The sequence below is a fragment of the Symphalangus syndactylus genome, chromosome 4 (genome assembly GCF_028878055.3).
Source record: "Symphalangus syndactylus isolate Jambi chromosome 4, NHGRI_mSymSyn1-v2.1_pri, whole genome shotgun sequence".
Taxonomy (NCBI): Eukaryota; Metazoa; Chordata; class Mammalia; order Primates; family Hylobatidae; genus Symphalangus; species Symphalangus syndactylus.
In genome coordinates this window covers 142310173-142329715 of record NC_072426.2, presented here as the reverse complement: position 1 = coordinate 142329715, position 19543 = coordinate 142310173, and positions in this window count along the sequence as shown.

The window sequence follows — 19543 nt, the reverse complement described above, 5'->3', positions numbered from 1 at the left end:
GGGCTACCCCCCATCAGTGCTTACCTCTTGCTTAAAGCAAAGGCTGCAGGGAGGATGCACATTTTCATGCCAGTACGGAGCACACTTTAAATCTCCTCAACGGCGTGGCAGAAATGTAGGCTTTAAAGAGCAACAAAATCCTGACTGACAAGATTCAAGGGAAGTACCTGATCAGGGAAGTACAAGATTCAGGGAAGTACCTGAAAATGCAAGTTTTAGAACTTACATTTGACTCAAGGGCCAGCAGGCATTTCAGACAGCAAGAGGAAGGGTCTCTGTGAAGCTGAGATACCTAAAGGAGATGGAACAGAGGGTAGAAAGAAGGAAGGGAAAAGGAAGAAGGAAGAGGGGAAGGAAGGGAGAAAAGAAAGAGAAGGAAGAAAGGAGAGAAGGAGGAAGGAAGGAGAAAGGGAGGAAGAAAAAGAAGGGAGAAAGGGAAGAAGGAAAGAAGGGAAGGAGGAAAGGGAGAAGAAAAGGAGGAACAAAGGAAGAGGGTAAGAAAAGAAAGGAGGAAGAAAGGAAAGAGGAGAGAGAGGGAATAAGGAAGGAAGAGGAAAAGAAAAAAGGGATAAAAAATAGGGTGAAGGAAAGGAAGAAAAGAGAAGGTGAGGAAGTACAAAGAAACAGGTGAGCCCCAGCCCTGCTGTGATCTCAGGCCTCAATTCTAAAGGGTTCAAGTCAAAACAAAGCACACGCATAGCCTTTCTTTTTTTTTTCTAGATGGAGTCTAGCCTGTTGCCCAGGCTGGAGTGCAGTGGTGTGATCTCAGCTCACTGCAACCTCTGCCTCCCGGGTTCAAGTGATTCTTCTGCCTCAGTCGCCAGAGTAGCTGGGACTACAGGTGCGCGCCACCATGCCTGGCTAATTTTTGTATTTTCAGTAGAGATGGGGTTTCACCATATTGGCCAGGCTGGTCTCGAACTCCTGACCTCGTGATCTGCCTGCCTCAGCTTCCTAAAGTGCTGGGATTACAGGCATGAGCCACCGCACCTGGCCAGCACAGGGAAAGCCTTTCAACCCAAAAATCAAGGGAGAACTAAGAGAAGTATTTGCGATTTCAATTTTTTTCTACTCAGTCCTAATCTACATGGAGGTCAGAAACTGGACAATACAAAGCTGCCATGCGTCAAGGAAGGAACAAGCACAGCCGCCGCCAAGCTCTCACATTCCCAGGTGCTTTCCAGGATGCCCCTCCAGGGTGCGTGTGGTGGCCTCTGGGATGCCCCTCAGGGGTGCGTGTGGTGGCCCAGCCCCCAGAGGTGCCTGAGGAAACTGCTGCAAGGGTGGTCCCCTGATAAACCTTTCACTTTGTTTCTGAATTGGAACACAGCCCCAAGCGGACTTGGGGCTGCTGGGCTGCCAGGGGTTTTTAAATATTTAACAAGGTTTGGAGGCAGTGAACACAAAGCTCAGGTCCACCCAATTTCTTAGCAGAAGGTGGAAATGCAAGTACAGAATTGTCTTGCAGAAAAACGCAGTTTTGAACTTCTGTCTTTTCAAAGACAGTATTTTAAAACTCAAATGCTACGAAACTACCAGATAATGAGGTAGTTAGATGGAATTTTGCTAGCATATATTTGCAAATATTTTAAGAATGCTTTGTATGCTTCTGTTGACTTAATGAAGTGATTCAAAAGGGTTAAGCTGCGTTTGGCGTCTTCAAAATGGCGATTTTGCTTCTGATAACTTTCCGGAAAAATTAAAGGTGTTGTGAAGGATAAATTATAGTTTGATTTGAGTCGTCTCGTTAAAACGTCATTCCTCTTTCTCAGCAACCTACTTCCCGTCTCATTAAGCCAGTTGACTGGATAGGTCTAGACAATTATGACGATGATTTACTATCTTCATGCTCAATTGTCACTGGGAGCCAAGGGATGGGGGAAGGGAAGTCACATTCCCATCTTACGTGTCTGTTGCAGGGACAATCAAGTCCTCAGCTGTAGCGTTAAACACGGCAATAGAAAGCAGAGACACAGTAAAGCATTTTCACTGCTCTTATGAGCTGAGATATAAAATGAGATTTATTTGCAACAATCTGATAGAGAAAATTGAGTCCTGAGAATTGATGTCCTAGAAGGGCTTTCAAGTCAGCCAGGAGTTACTACAGGACGTGAGTCACACAGCAAAATATCAAAGAATTGGAGGAGAAAAAAAATTGAGCTTTGACATTTTCTGCAGCCACGGTTAAAGAAATTGACCAATGTGTACAATATGAATTATGGTCACAATTACAATCTTTTCTGATCCAGTCTTTCCTAACAGTTGGATACCTTGGATCCTTAGATTGATGTCAACATTCAGCTTTTTGCTTTTTAAAAATATTCAGTTCTACTGCAGATGAGATGCTAAATAAACCAACCCCCTAAATGGCTCTCTCCTTTCCCCCAGAGGTTTAATCCTTATAAATAACTCCGAATAATTGTGATGTATCTTCTGGCATTTCACATTTTCTGAAAATTACCATTGAAATTTGAATTTAATGATATAATAACCCCCAAATATATTTTAAACTGAGAGTATAAACTAGAAGTTTTGGTGTAATCTCATTTACTCAGGAATTAATTTAGTGGCCACTATTTGTCATGATTTTAATGTGGGTCTGACATTGGTAGGTCATGTTCGGAGTGAAGATATCTGCAATTTTTCAATTTGCGTAATCCAGTTAGTGCTTCCAGAATGTCTTCCATGTCTCTGCATGTTTGCAAATTACCAGAGGTCACAGGTAAAATTCTAAAACGTGAGAGTTGTTCATGAACATATTCGGGCTTTGTCAAAATCAGGATATCTCCCTTCCCTGTGTAGTTCAAATTTTTTTTTTTTTTAAATAAGTAATGGGTCTGAAGCTTCAGGACACAAGATGACCAAAACCAGTTTTTCTGCTGGGCCCTCTGAATTCTACCCAAGATAATGCTACACATTTGTTTAATGCCCACAACTGCTTACGCTGCAGTAATTCTTTCGAAAGTTCTAGCAATCTGGACTCCTCTTTTTATTTGATTTGGGGATTTAGTCGCTAATCTACAGTTACTTCTAGAAATAAGCAGATGACTGCTTCAAAAAGCAAAAACTTTCTGACACCTTTTATTACCCTCTAGATGAAAATGAGGACGGTAATAACTTTCAAAGGTAACTGATACACTCAATGGTGGCTCACCACCTCATTTCAGTCAACCAGGGGTCCTCAGTGCACAGCTGCTCTTTTATTCTCTTCCAAGAGAGTTTGTGTAAGAACTTTGCAAGCATTTCCTGTACAATTTGTCTTTCTGGGAAAATTGCATACAGCATTGGTATAACTTGCTTAATAGTCACAATTTATTAATTTCATCATTTTTTCTCAAGAGAGGTAGAAAAAAATGACTAATTGTATGGTGGATGACAGAGAGTCTTTCTTTGGACCATAAAAGGTAACTGGATCAAGTCCCCAAACAATGTTACTGACTTAAAAATTCACATCTGCACTGTATTTATGGTTACCTTATTTTTTGACCCATTGCTTATGCTTGAACAAGACTCCTTTTTTTTTCTTTGAGACAGAGTCTTGCTCTGTCACCCAGGCTGTAATGCAGTGGCGCAATCACGGCTCACTGCAGCCCCCATCTTCTGGACTCGAGCAATCCTCCCACCTCAGCCTCCCTAGTTGCTGGGACCACAGGCTCATGCCACCATGCCCAGCTAAAAAACAACACTCCCTGCGCCGCCTCATCAAAAAAACAAAAACAAAAACAAAAACAAAGAAGGCTCTTAAGAAGTTTAATTTTCTAAGTAAAAATTTGTGAAACTATTTTTATTGTTTCATTACCATTCATTTCTAAGATCAAAGGATACATATTGTACTCTGCTTTCTTCTCCCTAAAGCCAAACTTTTTTTTCTTTCTTTCTATGGTTATGTCATGTTAATTTTTTTTTTTTTTTTTTTGAGACGGAGTCTCGCTCTGTCACCCAGGCTGGAGTGCAGTCACCCAGTCTCAGCTCACTGCAGGCTCCGCCTCCCGGGTTCAAGCGACTTTCCTGTCTCAGCCTCCTGAGTAGCTGGGGCTTCAGGTGCGTGCCACTACACCCAGCTAATTTTTGTATTTTTAGTAGAGACAGGATTTTACTATGTTGGCCAGGCTGGTCTTGAACTCCTGACCTCATGATCCATCCCCCTCCACCTCCCAAAGTGCTCGGATTACAGGCATGAGCCACCACACCTGGCCATGTCACGTTAATTTTAATGAGGCGAAATATCTATCAAGCTTAAAATCATATGAGAAATTTGAAAGAAAATGATTATAGATATTATTCAGGAAAGATACTCTAGGTCGTCAGTTATTCCTTTTTTTCTGATTATTAAGGCTGATTAAAAAAACTATTTTGAAATATGTATGGGCTCACAGAAAGCTGCAACACTTACACATAGAGTTCCACGTACTCGTCTCCCATCTTTCCCCAGTGGTGACATCTTATATAACCATAGTACCATATTAAAACCAGTATCAGCAATGGCTTCAAGAGACAGAAAATTAAACTACAGCCGTTTAAGCACATGGGGCTATTTTCCTCACAGAACAAGAAGTGCAGAAATCAGCACCTGCAGAGGCTTAAAGGTGATAGCTGCTGCTGCTGTTACTTCAGGAATCATGTCCACATTCCTCCAGGAAGAAGCAGAAGGAGAAAAGGCAGTGTTTGTATCACAGAAAAAAAAAAATTTTTTTTTTTTTTTTTTTTTTCAGGAACACCACAGTGTTCCGTTTTGGTCACATTGCCCAGAACACTGCCTCAGATCCTCTCATGGCTGGAACAACGTGGTAGGGAGAAGGGCCTTGGAAAGCTGACCAGGTCAGTAATTCACTATTATCTGCCACAGGGGACTGTCAACATTAATGGCCAACCTTTGCCAGTTTAAGGCTTCCCCCGATGATGCATGGCCTCATTGTAATGTCCTCCATCTTAAAGTATTTCTGGGTGTTTCTGTGGGGTATCTCACTTGTGCTTATAAGCAAAGTCCAGTCCCACTGCTCAACACCATTGTTCTCTGCAGGTCCTCGTGAGGTACAATGTTGTCTGCAGGGCCTTCCCCTCCCCTAAGCTTCTGCCCTGGTCCTCTGGTTGTCACCATGGAGGAACTAGAAAGTTCACGCAGTTGGGGCTGCATTCCTTGCCAAAGTGGGGAGAGAGCTTTCCCCCCTGCTTTGGGCACTCTTTGTCATGCTGTGTGCCATGCGTTTCATGACTACCTTTCTGAACCCATTTCCTCACTTGAGCTTATGAATGTTCACTCTTCATTGGTTCATACATTGTCCATGGGGCTGGACAGGTGACCAGACACAAGGCCATCCTTTCCACTGATAATGTCTTTCTCATTCTTACATTCCCACAAAAGTGCAATCTAACATGCCCTTTCTTCTTTTCTTTCTTCTTTTTTTCCTGTCTTTTTCTTTCTTTCTCCTTTCTTTCTTTCTTTCTCCTTTCTTTCTCTTTCTTTCTTTTCTTTCTTTCTCTTTCTTTCTTTTCTTTCTTTCTCTTTCTTTCTTTCTTTCTTTTCTTTCTCCTTCCTTCCCTCTCTCTTTCTTTCTCTTTCTTTCTTTTTCCTTTCTTTCTCTCTCTCCTTCCTTCCTTCTCTCTCTCTTTCTTTCTTTCTCCCTCCCTCCCTCCCTCTTTCCTTCCTTCCTTCCTTCCTTCCTTCCTTCCTTCCTTCCTTCCTTTCTTTCTTTTTCTTTCTTTCTTTTTTTGAGATAGTCTTGCTCTGTCACCCAGGCTGGAGTGCAGTGATGCAATCTTGGTTCACCACAGCCTTGACTTCCTGGGCTCAAGCGATCCTCCCACCTCAGACTCTTGGGTAGTTAGGACTACAGGCGCCACCACACCCAGCTAATTTTTGTAGAGCTAGGATCTCCCTATGTTGGCCAGGCTGGTCTTGAACTCCTGGGCTCAAGCAATCTGCCTGCCTCAGCCTCCCAAAGTGCTGGGATTATAGGCATGAGCCACCGTGCCTGGCCTAGCATGCTCTTTCCATGGCAAACCAGCTCATGCAAATAAACAGCTGTGTAGGGGACTTCGCCAGCCTCGCCTGTTCAGACGTGAATCTCAGTGTAAGCTGAGAAAAGACCAACTGTGCACACTGTCTTCCTATCGGATCGCCTGTGTGAATTCAGTTGGTCTGACTGAATCACTAACTTCCCCCTCCCTCACTGCTCACTATTTTTTTCCCTGGTGTTTGTTTATGTTACAATTGAAAATGACTGTTTTCCAATCAAGGATGTAGACCCAGTTAGAGCTTCTTTAGATTCCAGTGGGACAAAGGAAGCTCCCCCTGTTTTATACTTGGTCTTACCCAAAAGGACAAGAAGTGATCCCTCCTCTTTTCATTGCTGCCTTTTTGGCTTAGTGCATGCAACAGTAGTTGGGATATGTGTTAGTTACCACGAAAATGCCAGTTGCTATAACAAAGAGCCTGATAGAACAGAGATTTAAGCAAGAGAGTAGTTTATTCTCTCTCAGGTCTCAAAGATGATATGGGACCTCTACCATGTCAAACATCCAGCCACCCATGCTGTTGTTACTCTGCCACACTCAACACACAGCTCCAATCCCTGTGTCCAGTATGGCTGCTCTGGCTCTCACCATCATGTCTATAACTAGCCAGCAAGAAGGTGGAAAGTAGAATAGAAGGAAATATTTTTTTCCTTTTATGGGCATGACCAGGAAGTTCCCTACACAATTTTTGCTTAAATCCTGTTAACCTGACTTTAGAAGCATGGCCCTACTTAGCTGTAAGGGAGGTGAGGCTGGGAAGTATGGTCTTTATTCTGGATGTTCTGTTATGACAACAGAATTATACACTTTCAGCATCTAGCAGAATCAGGTACAATGTCCTTTAGATTTGGGGCCAGACAGGAATGCTACAATTTTGGGTGGTGGTTCTCAACCAGGGCAGTTTTGCTCCCCTCTACCCCACTCCGCCCCCATCCCCTTCTAGGAGACATTTGGCAATGTCTGGAGATATCATTGTTTGTCACAACTGGGAGGATGTGTGTTACTGGCATCTAGTGGGTAGATGCTGTAAATATTCTGTGGTGCACAAGACAACCCCCAACAACAACAAAAATTATTCATCCTAAAATGTCAATATTGTTGAGGTTGAGAAATCCTGCCTTAGGAATCTATCTGTACAAAGTCTTAGGCCACCACGTGTTAATCTCTCTCAGCTTTCATTTTGCGCTTTTCCAATACAATTTCTGAGATTCGGGCATATCAATGTGCTTCTAATAAATTAGAACTGTAAGACACTGTTAGTTCTGTTTGCCATAGGTCATTTTAACAAGAAAATGAAACTTCGTTGACCCCTATCCATAGTTCCATGACCACCATTACTAACCCAGCTTTAGTTCTGAAGAGAAAGGTTTCCTTCTTTGGGTTTTCTGAAGCTATTTAATAATATACAATAACCCACTAATCCAGAGTAAAGAAGAAAATCTGTTCAATTAAAGGAAGTGTAATTGTGTATAATTAATCATAGTCTTCTTAATGGAAGTAAACATAATTTGTTTTTAGTAAGAAGGAATCTATAATTATTCAGTGACAGAGGAAAAACCATTCATTAACATATCATGTTTACTTTGAATGTAGTGAAATGCATTGTAGTTTTTGCTGTTAGTTTTAGGCATGAAAAACTGTGTGTTAAATCTTGTCATTTCTAATTCTGATAATCTGCTTTGATGACAGATTAAAAATGCAGTTTATCATATCAGGACATTAATCTTAAATAATCAACCTGAGAGAACAGTACCAAACCCTCCAGAGAGGTTTCCAACATGAGAGGTGACACTTCTAAATAAGCTCAGGATTAGTGATGTAACTTGTCACTGGTTCAGCTGGAAAAAGTAGAAAAATGACACAGTTGCTACAGTGACCACTCAGGAGTTGTGTTCTATAAATCTGGAAAATCAACTTCTGGAAATTCTCCCCTGAGATGAAGATGTACGGTGTGTCAGCCATGCATCACAGAAATCTTTCATTATTTTAGGTTGTTATTTAGACATCATACATTTTTCCTGTGGACAGACACAAGCATACTGTTCTTCATTTCCTATTCTTCTGGATCTGAGCACTTTCCTTTTGGGTTCATAGGACTTTGTAATTAACTCTCTTAAAACATCATTTCACAGGGAGTCACGTGCTACCTTTGCATTTTTATTCCATTTCTACCTATTTTATTTTTCATATCTTTGTTATTTGCCTTTCCAATGAGACAGTGTCTTGAAGAAAATGTTTATTTCTTTTATTTTGTTTATCCCACGACATTTAGTACAATTCTTTATATGTATGATACATCGTTACTGATTGTCGTTTTCCCTTTGTTTAATATCAGGGCTATAACTGTGCTCTTGTTACAAGTAGACTTAAAAACCATTGTAAGACCGCATGCAATTACACTGTTATTATTATGATGGAATACAAAAGAATTTGGAACACAAAAGAGTAGAAAGGCTGGGCGCGGTGGCTCACGCCTGTAATCCCAGCACTTTGGGAGGCCGAGGTGGGCGGATCACGAGGTCAAAAGCTCGAGACCATCCTGGCCAACATGGCGAAACCCCGTCTCTTCTAAAAATACAAAAATTAGCTGGGTGTGGTGGTACATGCCTGTAGTCCCAGCTACTTGGGAGGCTGAGACAGGAGAATTGCTTGAACCCGGGAGGCGGAGGTTGCAGTGAGCGGAGATTGCGCTACTGCACTCCAGCCTGGCGACAGTGCAAGACTCCATCAAAAAAAAAAAAAAAAATGTAGAGAATAAAAGATCGGAATGTTTTGTGACTGTGGTGTATTTTAGGTAGGGAACTAAACACACATATGTATATTAAAACAATGTACAGAACTTTAACTTGTTAATAATCTCTCTCTACTTTCATTTTGTGCTTTTCTAAGAAAATTTCTGTTGTATCAGCAGATACAACAAATGATCTACCTGGTAAGATCATTTAATGCAAAATGTGTCTGAAATATTAAGCTTATGTGGCAATGAAGGAAAACTTTTTAATATCCTTGCTCATTTGTGACATAGAAGAACACGCAGAGCCTTTGGCATCCAGGCAAAAACTCAAGCCCCTTGTCAGACTTCACCACTTACTAACTGTGTGTCTGTGAGCAAATTACTGTAACCTCAACTAGCTTCATTTTCACTGTGTGTAAAATGGGGATTATGATCCATTCCTTTGAAAAATTAAATTAAATAAATTATCATATACATCACCTAACACACTGCCTGGCAGTGTCAGAGTTCTTGGGACACAAGCAATAGAAACCCACCCCGCCAAACTTAAATGAGAAAAGCTCATTTATTAGAGTAATACTGGGGACCTCATAGAATCAAGGAAGAGGTAAACAACTCAGTTTCAGAACTGGGGGACTCTGGGCATCTTCGCAGCAGGAAGTCCTGACAGCTTTCTGGGTACAACATTTCCATGGATGACTGGGCTCATCTTCAACCACTCTTGGTTCTTCTTAGATGTATATTTTTAGGAGAAAGATGCTTATTTCTCTGGACTAGGTTACCTGATTTTACAAAGGCTGGAGGGTTGGGTTAAGTCACTGGCAGCCTCACTAGATCATCAGGAAAGTGGGAATGGAATTCTCTAGCCACTGGACTCCAGCCTGGGTGACATAGTGAGACTCTGCCTAAAAAAACAAACAAACAAACAAACAAACAAACAATAACAACAACAACGAAAACACCCTTCTATGGCTTTCTATTTTCTTTAAGATAAACACCAAAATCTGCAATGTGTCCTATGAAGTTTAGCATAATCTGACCTATGCTTAATCTCTTTTCCTCATCTTGTAGTTTTCTATTCCCTTCTTTCTCAAGCTTCAGGCACATTACCTAAGGTTCAGTTTCTGGAATAGTTTCCATCTCGGTTATTATGTAGCCAGGTGCCTAGACATCTCTTCTCCACATTTAACAGCCCCTGCCCCACAGCTTTCTTCACCTGATTAACCCTTTCTCATTCACCAAGACTCAACTCCAGTGGAACTTCCTAGAGAGTTTCTCCTGATTGCTCAGGCTAGGATAATTGCCCATTATTCATTTCTACGGCCCCATCCACCTGCATTTTCTTTTCTTAATATTTTTCATAACTATAGTTACTTGTTCAGCACCCATCTTGCTCACTATCGGCAGCATGAGGGGAATAACTGAGGTTCACTGCCGTCTTCCTCAGCTCTACCACGATGAAGGGAGTGCAACACCTCACCATGCATCCGTGGGCTCAGGTCTTCAGAAATATGAATCCCCTAGATTAACAAAGATGTGCTAATTAAATATTAATTTAAAAACTTGAACACAGCTGATCACATAGTTTCATTATTTATTTATTTATTTGAGATGGAGTCTCGCTCTGTCGCCCAGGCTGGAGTGCAGTGGCACCATCTTGGCTCACTGCAACCTCCGCCTCCTGAGTTCCAGTGATTCTCCTGCCTCAGCTTCCCAAGTAATTGGGATTACAGGCGTGAGCCACCATGCCCGGCTAATTTTTTTGTATTTTTAGTAGAGATGAGGTTTCAGCATGTTGGCCAGACTGGTCTCAAACACCTAACCTCGGGTGATCTGCCAGTCTTGGCCTCTCAAAGTGCTGGGATTACAGGCGTGAGCCACTGTGCCCGGCCATCACATAGTTTTCGAGTTAGTCTTCTCCTCATTGATGTGGACCTGTGTTGTGATTTTTTTAAGCATGAAATATCTATAATATGAAGTATACATTTTCTGCTGCTAAGGTTATTCTTAGATCGTGTGATGAAATTAAATATATTGATATTTTGTGGTGTGCCACAAAAAATTCCATGTCCTTAAACATGGAAACAATAGACACTGGGGACTACTTGTGGGGGTTGGGAGGGAGAAGCGGGACGAAGGTTGAAAAACTATTGGCTACTATGCTCACTACCTGGTGGATGGGATTATTTGTATCACAAATCTCAGCATCATGCAATATACCCATGTAACAAACCTACACATGTGCCCCCCAAATCTAAAATAAAAGTTGGACTTAATAAAAAAAAGAAGAAAGAAAATTATACTTCACAACTGTATTGGTATAAAGGTGAATATATTAATATTATACATTAGACATTTTGTCCAACCTAAAAGAAAAAATAAAGGTATTGGTTAAACACAAAAATAGGCCAGATGCGGTCACTCACACCTGTAATTCCAGCCCTTTGGGAGGCCGAGGCATGTAGATCGCTTGAGTCCAGGAGTTCAAGATATGTTTGGGCAATATAGTGAGATCCTATCTCTACAAAAAAACACAAAAAATTAGCCAGGCATGGTGGCATGTGCCTGTGGTCCCAGCTACTTGGGAGGCTGAGATGGGAGGATTGTGTGAGCCCAGGAGGTCAAGGCTACAGTGAACCAAGATTGAGCCACTGCACTCCAGCCTGGGTGACAGAGCGAGATCCTATCTCGAATAAATAAATAAATAAATAAGACAAAAATAAAAAATAAAACAAAGCGAGAGGAAAGAAAAACATTCCATGTCTTTCCTGTGTCATCTATGCTATTGCTGTGAGGCTGGTGTGTGTTAACATCTTTTCTTCATAGATACGATGAGGATGAGACACGCCTGTGGTGATTCATGTCCAATACACACTGCTTTGCATGTGTATCTATTTCTGTTGGATTCACCACTTCATCAATAGCTTCAAAACGTCTCCCAGAATTCCACATAAGTCCAGACTTGTGCTAAAAAGGAAAATGAGGACGTAATAGATGCTAACAGGGAAATACACTTTATTATGTTAGTCTGAGGACTGGAACTTTAGAAATATATTTGAGGATAATCTTTTACAAATAAAGAAACTTGTTCAGGTTGAACTCTCAGACTTCAGATATATATTTTTAATACATTGATTTGAAAGAAATGGAAGCTAGAAGCCAGAATTTATTTATTTATTTCCTTTTATTATTGTTATTTTTTTGAGATGGAGTCTTGCTCTGTTACCCAGGCTGGAGTGCGGTGGTGCGATCTCAGTTTACTGCAACCTCCGCCTCCTGGGTTCAAGTGATTCTCCTGCCTCAGCCTCCTGAGTAGCTGGGATTACAGGCACATGCCCCATGCCCGGCTAATTTTTGTATTTTTTTGTAGAGACGAGGTTTCACCATGTTGGACAGGATGGTCTCAAACTCCTGACCTGAAGTGACCCACCCTCTTCGGCCTCCCAAAGTGCTGGGATTATAGTCGTGAGCCACCATGCCAGACCCAGAATTGTGACTGACGTATTTTGTGTGAGATATAAGAAGTAAGGAATATCAGAAGAAAAACAAAAACAGAAGAAGAAGTTTTCTGACCTGAGAAACCAGAATAATAATATAAGGCAAGTCTCTCAATAGTGATGGCTAAACTATGGCTGTCTGATGCATAAGTCCAGAATGCCTATTTCCCATTGAAAGGAGGTGCTACTAATTATTAATAATTGTAAGGTGATGGCATCGTGCTAAGTATTTTATATAGGATCAACCTATCTTATGGCTGTTAATAACCTCATGCCAATATTATTTTCCCTATTTTTTGCATAAAGAAATCTTAACCCAGAGAGTTTAATAACTTGCCCAAGATTACACAGCTTGTGGTAGAGCCAGAATTCAAATTCAGTAGACTAAATCCAGAGTTATATATGATGCTATATTGCCAGTTTTATATGTTTATGAAATTTTGCCTGAAACAGTTAGAGTCTATGTTGTGAAAGAAAAGTATTCATGTTGTCATCTGTCACTTTTTTTTTTTTGAGACAGGGGGTCTCTGTCTGTCACCCAGGCTAGAGTGCTGTGGCATGGTCACAGCTGACTGCAGCCTAGACCTCTTGGGCTCAAGCAATCCTCCCACCTTAGCCTCCCAAGGAGCTAGGACCACAGGCACGCACCACTACACACAGATAATTTTTCAATTTTAATTTTGTAGACACAGGGTCTTTCTGTGTTGCCCAGGCTGGTCTCGAACTCCTGGGCTCAAGTGATCTTCCCACCTTGGCCTCCCAAAGTTTTGGGATTACAGGCATGAGCCATGGTGCCTGGCCTCTGTCACCTTCTAAGCCAATTCTTTTCAACTGATTTATTCCATCTCTATTTAGTAGAAGGGAAAAAGGATACATTCCATAGTTTTGGTTAAGGATCATCTACTTTATACTCATTTGTTTAAAATTATTGTGGTTTAATGGCTAGCCTAGTAAATTAGCCAAATAAATTAATATGTCATTTTTAAAAATAAGATGAATTTTGGCCCATTTTTTCCCACTCATAGCTTATATAGGGACCCATAAATATGTACTCCTCAACTCAGTAACTTAAGCAAATTATGAGTACTACTTGCCAGAGGGGACTGATTCATATTCCTTATAGGATTGGTGTCTGTTTCACTTCTTAAAAATTCATATCTCTCTCCTCATACATTATCACCTCCTTTTCCATTTCTCTTCATATTATTATATGTTGTGTGTTGGTTCTGGGACTCACTACTGGTTACTTAGAACAAAACCTTTACAGATTTCATGGGGCATTGGGCTCAGCTATTAATATTTGAAAAAGAGAAAAAAGCAGTAGTCTGTTAAGGAGACTAAATGGTGTACATGTTGCATTTAAAACAGAGCTTATTTTGAGCAAAGATCCCCTAGGGGGATGCTGCTTGTATGGTGTATCTGATCTGCTGTGGAGCACATGCCCAGCCAAGCCTCCTTGAATAAGGCCACCCACTCTGAGCCCCTGTGGCAACGGTGCTTGGCTGCGGGTGCACCTTCAGCCTTTGAGCACCCCACTCACTCACACAGCAACCTGCCTCCCCCTGCCAACTGCTCTCCACAGGCACTAATCCATCCCCTCATTAATGACCAATCCAATTGTCTGTCTTGAACAAAGGGAGTCAGAGTTTAGTCCCTTGAACTGAAAAGTCCTATGGGGCTCAGCCATTTTCAACTGTGTGATTAGTAAATAAAGTGGGTCTGCAGGAAGAAGGAGAAATTTAAAACAGAGGACAGCAGAGAAGGGGGCTCTTATGGCCTCTGAGAGCATTAAGGGGGCAGAGGGATGGGCTGCTGTGGTCCTTGGGGCTCCCAATGAGGCCTGTCTCCAGTTCCACGGGGTCCCAGCTTGCTTTTTGTTGATGTCATATTCCACATCATAAACACATATTTGATTTCTTTCGAGGGCTTTCTCGAGGGCTTCTCTTTCTTGCAGCCAAAAAAAAATCTCAACTACAATTACAACTATCTAAAGTCAGTTTCCAGATTTGGATTTATGTGTATATGGTACATTTTCAGGATTCCTGGGAAGATGAGGGAGAGACAATATCATGTAGTGGTTGGGGAGAAGGCTCTGTAGCGAGACTGCTTGAGAAGAAATTCTACAAGGTCTGCCACTTACTAGTTGTGTGATCTTGGACAATCTAACATCTCTGTGCTTTGGCTTCCTTGTTTGCAAACATAAGGGTAGCAATATTTTTCTACATCATAGTTTGTTGTGAGAATTAAACACAAGTAGACAGTGTGCCTGGCACATATCATTTAAGTTACCCAATGAGCATTTGCTGTTATATCTTGGTAAGGGCTTACTTTTGTTTTCTTTTTTTTTTTTTTTTTTTGAGACAGAGTTTCACTGTTGCTGCCCGGGCTGGAGTGCAATGGTGCAATCTTGGCTCACCGCAACCTCAGCCTCTTGGGTTCAAACGATTCTCCTGCCTCAGCCTCCCGAGTAGTTGGGATTACAGGCATGCGCCACCACACCCGGCTAATTTTGTATTTTTAGTAGAGACCGGGTTTTTCCATGTTGGTGAGGCTGGTCTCGAACTCCGGACCTCAAGTGATCCACCCGCTTTGGCCTCCCAAAATGCTGGGATTACAGGCGTGAGCCACTGTGCCTGGCCAGTAAGGGCTTACTTTTACACACCCACCCACTCACCTACACACTCTCACAAACACATATATGTATACATATACATATAATAATGCATACATACCTATAATGTATACCTATAATAAAATATACACATGTGTATATATGTATACATATATAAATGTCTACACACACATGCCCCCCTGCCTATTTGGCCTGAGCCTGAAGCTCTATGTTCCTATAGCACTTCATTCACATTTACAGCCTTTATCACACTGTATCGTAATCTGCTTATTTGTCTGTTTCTCTCAACACATGTGAGCTCCACAATTCAGGTAATTGCCTTCTTTGCCCTCTTATCCCCGGAGCTTTACATCTGATACTGGGGATGTTCCTGAGCTCACAGTAGATTCATATTGTTGGACAGGTAGATGCTAGATGATATTTCACTGTTAGGTTGTCATCCCTTTAGCTTAACACTTGGCTCTCGGCTCAATTTACATGTCCCTAGGTGACATAACACTTTATGCTGTTACATTATTTACCACCTAGAGGGAATGAATTTCCAAGTCCTCCCTGAAAGTAAGCTTTGGCAAGAAGATAGGAGAGGACCTCGAGGGGTCTAGATGCTGCGGGCCATGGGCAAGTGAAAAGGATGAGATTCACAATCTTCCTATTTCTGCTCTGGAATAGGTCTCATAGTAACATCCTCTCCCCAACTCACACAATCAGCAGTGGCTGTGTGATATTACCTAGCAGCACTTTGCAGCTTGCCTGTAGTAGAGAAGAAAGCGAACAGTCACATTGTATTAGTCTGCTGGGACTGCCATAACAAAATACCAGACTGGGTGGTTTCAACACCAGAAATGAATTTTCTCACAGTTCTGGAGCCTGAAAGTCTGAGATCAAGGTGCAATCGTGTTGGTTTCTGGTGAGGCTTCTCTTCCGGGCTTGCAGATAGCTGCCTTCTCACTGTGTCCTCATATGGCCTTGTACAGGGAGGCAACAGAGAGAGCGAGCGAGAGAGAGATTCCCAGCACAAGCTCTCTGGTGTCCTATTGGATTAGGGCCCTACCCTTAGAATCTCATTTAATCTTAATTATCTCCCTAAGGGCACTATCTCCAAATACAGCCACATTGGAAGTTAGGACTTGAACATATGAATATGGCGGGGGGGGGGGAGGGGCACGATTCAGTCAATAACACACATTAATTCCAAGTGGAGGCCTATTTTAATTAAGTTTTGTGTATGGCCCAAGTTTTCTACTCTGCATAACTATTTAATCAAAATCCAAACTGAGAGATGGGTCTCTGTAGCCTGTAGATGAGAAACAAAAAGCAGTGATCCTTAAAATGAGATCTCTACAGGCACACGGGTGCCATCTGGAAATGCAGAAGCCATTACCTGCAAGTCAGTTTCAAATGTTAAACCATACAGTATCGATTCTGGCTTTCCCAGGTGACTTGGAAGAGTGAGAACGTCTTTCAGAGCCCAAGTGCAGTGGAGGCTGCCAGGCCCGTGCCTCTGATTCAGATCTAGGAGTCTGAGTAGCTGCAGGGCCTGGATGAGAAAGGCTCACTTAAATCTGGGAAATGCAGCAGGTGAGTTGAGAGCCACGTGAGACTATGCAGCCAAAAGGGTAGAGCTGGGAAGGCCCTGAAACAAAGAGATGGAAATGGAATAGTAAGAGGCTGGAGTCAGATGATTGAGGCCAGTCTTAGAACTAATTTCAGGAACACTGAGTTCTCCTATGTGTCTTGGCAGTTGTGCTGCATTTGAGGCCTGATTTTAAGTATCCAGAGCTGGCTTTATACCATTAGCAAATTTTTGGCTGGAAAAAAAAAGTTTCATAAAATTTCAGGCATTATGCTCTCCCACGGTACTTCTGGTGAAATGTCCAACCTAAGTGATCTCATCTAGGCGTAATACTAACTCTGCTTCGACTAACAATCTCTTTCATTATTAACAGTGAATTTTCAATTTGGATTTTTATTCTTCATGTATAAATTATGTTATCACCTAGTTGGCTTTGTGACAACGAATGGATAGTAGCTGTAGTTATCATTCTTTGCAATCTTTCTTTGTTTTTATTCATTTACTTTATAGAACATTATGTCCTGAAAGAAGAAGCCTTCTCTGACCCCAGGCCTCCATATTGGATCAATGCCCCTAGTTACGATCCTTCCTAGCAGCCTGTACTTCTCCTTTATAGGTCTTCCCACCATTGGAATTAAATAGTAATTGCATGATTAATTGTTTAATGTCTGTCTTCCTTGCCAGATTATTTTCCCAATGAAAACAGGCACCAGGTCTATCTTAATCATAGCTGCATCAACACTGGTTCTTGCTTATAGCAATAAATTCCTTTTAAGTGAGTTATTTCATTCACTCATTGATTCATTTGTTAACTCATTTATTTAGCATTCACAAGCCCTAGGAACTGTGTTACAAACAGGGAAACAAAAACCAATGTGATCATTTCTGGATTCAAAGAGTTGGCAATTAAAAACAGAAAGTTTTTAACCATTTTATTTTATTTTTTATGTTTTTTTAAAAAAAGATGAGGTCTCTCCATGTTGCCCAGGCTGGTCTCAAACGCCTGGGCTCAGGTGATCCTGCTGCCTCCATCTCCCAAAGTGCTGGGATTACAGGTGTGAGTCACTACACCTGGCACTTAACCATTTTAGGTGAAAGTTCCCATTGAGAACCCAGTGAAGGAAGTGGACCCTCTTGCAAGAAGCTACTCATCTAAAAAGCACATGAGATTTTGTATTCAGCTTGGTAGGTTCACAGATCCTTGAGAATTTATTCACTGTCCTCCTAAAATTATGTGGATTCTGACATCACAGTAACTCCATGAAATACAGACTTGAAGACACATACAAGGTAAGAGGACTGGTAAAGAAGGACATCAGCATGTCCTCCTTTGGGTCAGGAGAAGCTTCCATTGCAAGAGATGTTTGAGCCACATTTTGAACGATAAATCTGATGTTACCAGGGGAAGTAGTGGCAGCATTCGAGGTTGAGAAGACAGTGAAAACATGGATGTATAGAAGTGGGAATGGTATTTAGGGAGGAGAATCAGCAGGACTTTGTGACTGATTGGATGTGGGATGTTGAGAGAGGGAAGGAATAAACTCCATGCTTCTGCCTTAGGCAACTGAGTGCTAGGTTTAGGTCTCGGTGGGCAGCCTCAGAGGCATAAATGCCAATTCAACAAAATAACAAGCTCACGGGCCACATTTTTTTTTTCTCACTCAAAATGAAATAAGCTTTTGTAAGTGATAAAAAGTACATTCCTTACAATTTAGATTACCCAGCAGATTGGATACAAGAATGCCAATGAGGAAATCAACACGCTTTTTAATCATAAAAGTTATATCTGTGCAGCCACACTAAGGCAGCTTTCTAATCTTTCTTCTTGAAAGAAGAGCATGGTCTGTATGGAGAAGCTACGCTGGCCACATGCAATTTGGGTCATGCAGATTATCATCACTGCCTGAAGAATCCTGGGAGACTGCTTGCTGGCAGGAAGGGTTACACTTCAATTATGGATCTGATAAGCTGGATGTGCTTAGTATGGTGCATTTGTAAAGAGGATTCTCAATGAATATTCAATCATAATTCATAAATTTCTTATAAATAAATTTTCCTGCGTATTTGGAATCTTGGGCATTATGAATCTTGACGTATGAAGAAAATATTCATGAAAGGTACAACTCCCTTATAATTAGTTGCAGATTCAAATTTCATAAAACAGGGCAGTAGGCTTTAAATTACATCTTTTTCAATAACAGTTGCATTGGGATATAATTTGCATACCATACAATTCACTCGCTTAAAGTGTACAATGCTTTCAATGAGTTTTTATTTACTTTAAAAAGTTTATGTTTTCTAACTTTTAGCAATTAAATGATATTCTTTTTGTAATCAGAAAAATAATACAAAGTTTGCATATTTAAAAATTTGTATAACAGTCCTCATACATAAGGAATTGTCTCCTTTGATTGTTGGAGCCAAGAGAAAATATATCCTATGTGGGTTTAAGTTAAAGTATAAAATATGGTTAAAATATTACCACAAAAGTGGCATGTTTAGTGAGAAGGAAAGACTAAAGGTGGGTCGTTCTAATGGCTTCCTTCAATGTCCTGCTCGGTAGGGGAGACCCAGTTTAATTTACAGATCCTCACTTCACTATCAGGGGCTTACAGAGAAACTTCCCCTGCTGTAACCTTCTCAGCTAATGGGTGATGTGCTGTGATAGATGTATTCTCACCCAGGATAGTGGTGATATTGTATTAAGAGGGAAAAAAATAAATAATAACCTTGGGGTTTAACCGGAGGTATGTGTTGAAGAAAAAGCCCAGCTTATCCATTTACTGTATATATACAGTGAGAAAAGTTGGAAGGTTTTCAGAATTCTGAATGTCACCTCATATCATGTGTTAGTGATCTTCATGATAGACGGCATAGATCTAAAAACCATTTTTTTTTTTGTGCTAAAATAACAACGTGTAGAAAAAATAATCCTTTTCCTAGCAAATGGAGAGAACTGTTCAAAAGCTTGGCTGGGCGCGGTGGCTCACGCTTGTAATCCCAGCACTTTGGGAGGCCGAGGCGGGCGGATCACGAGGTCAGGAGATCGAGACCACGGTGAAACCCGGTCTCTACTAAAAATACAAAAAAAA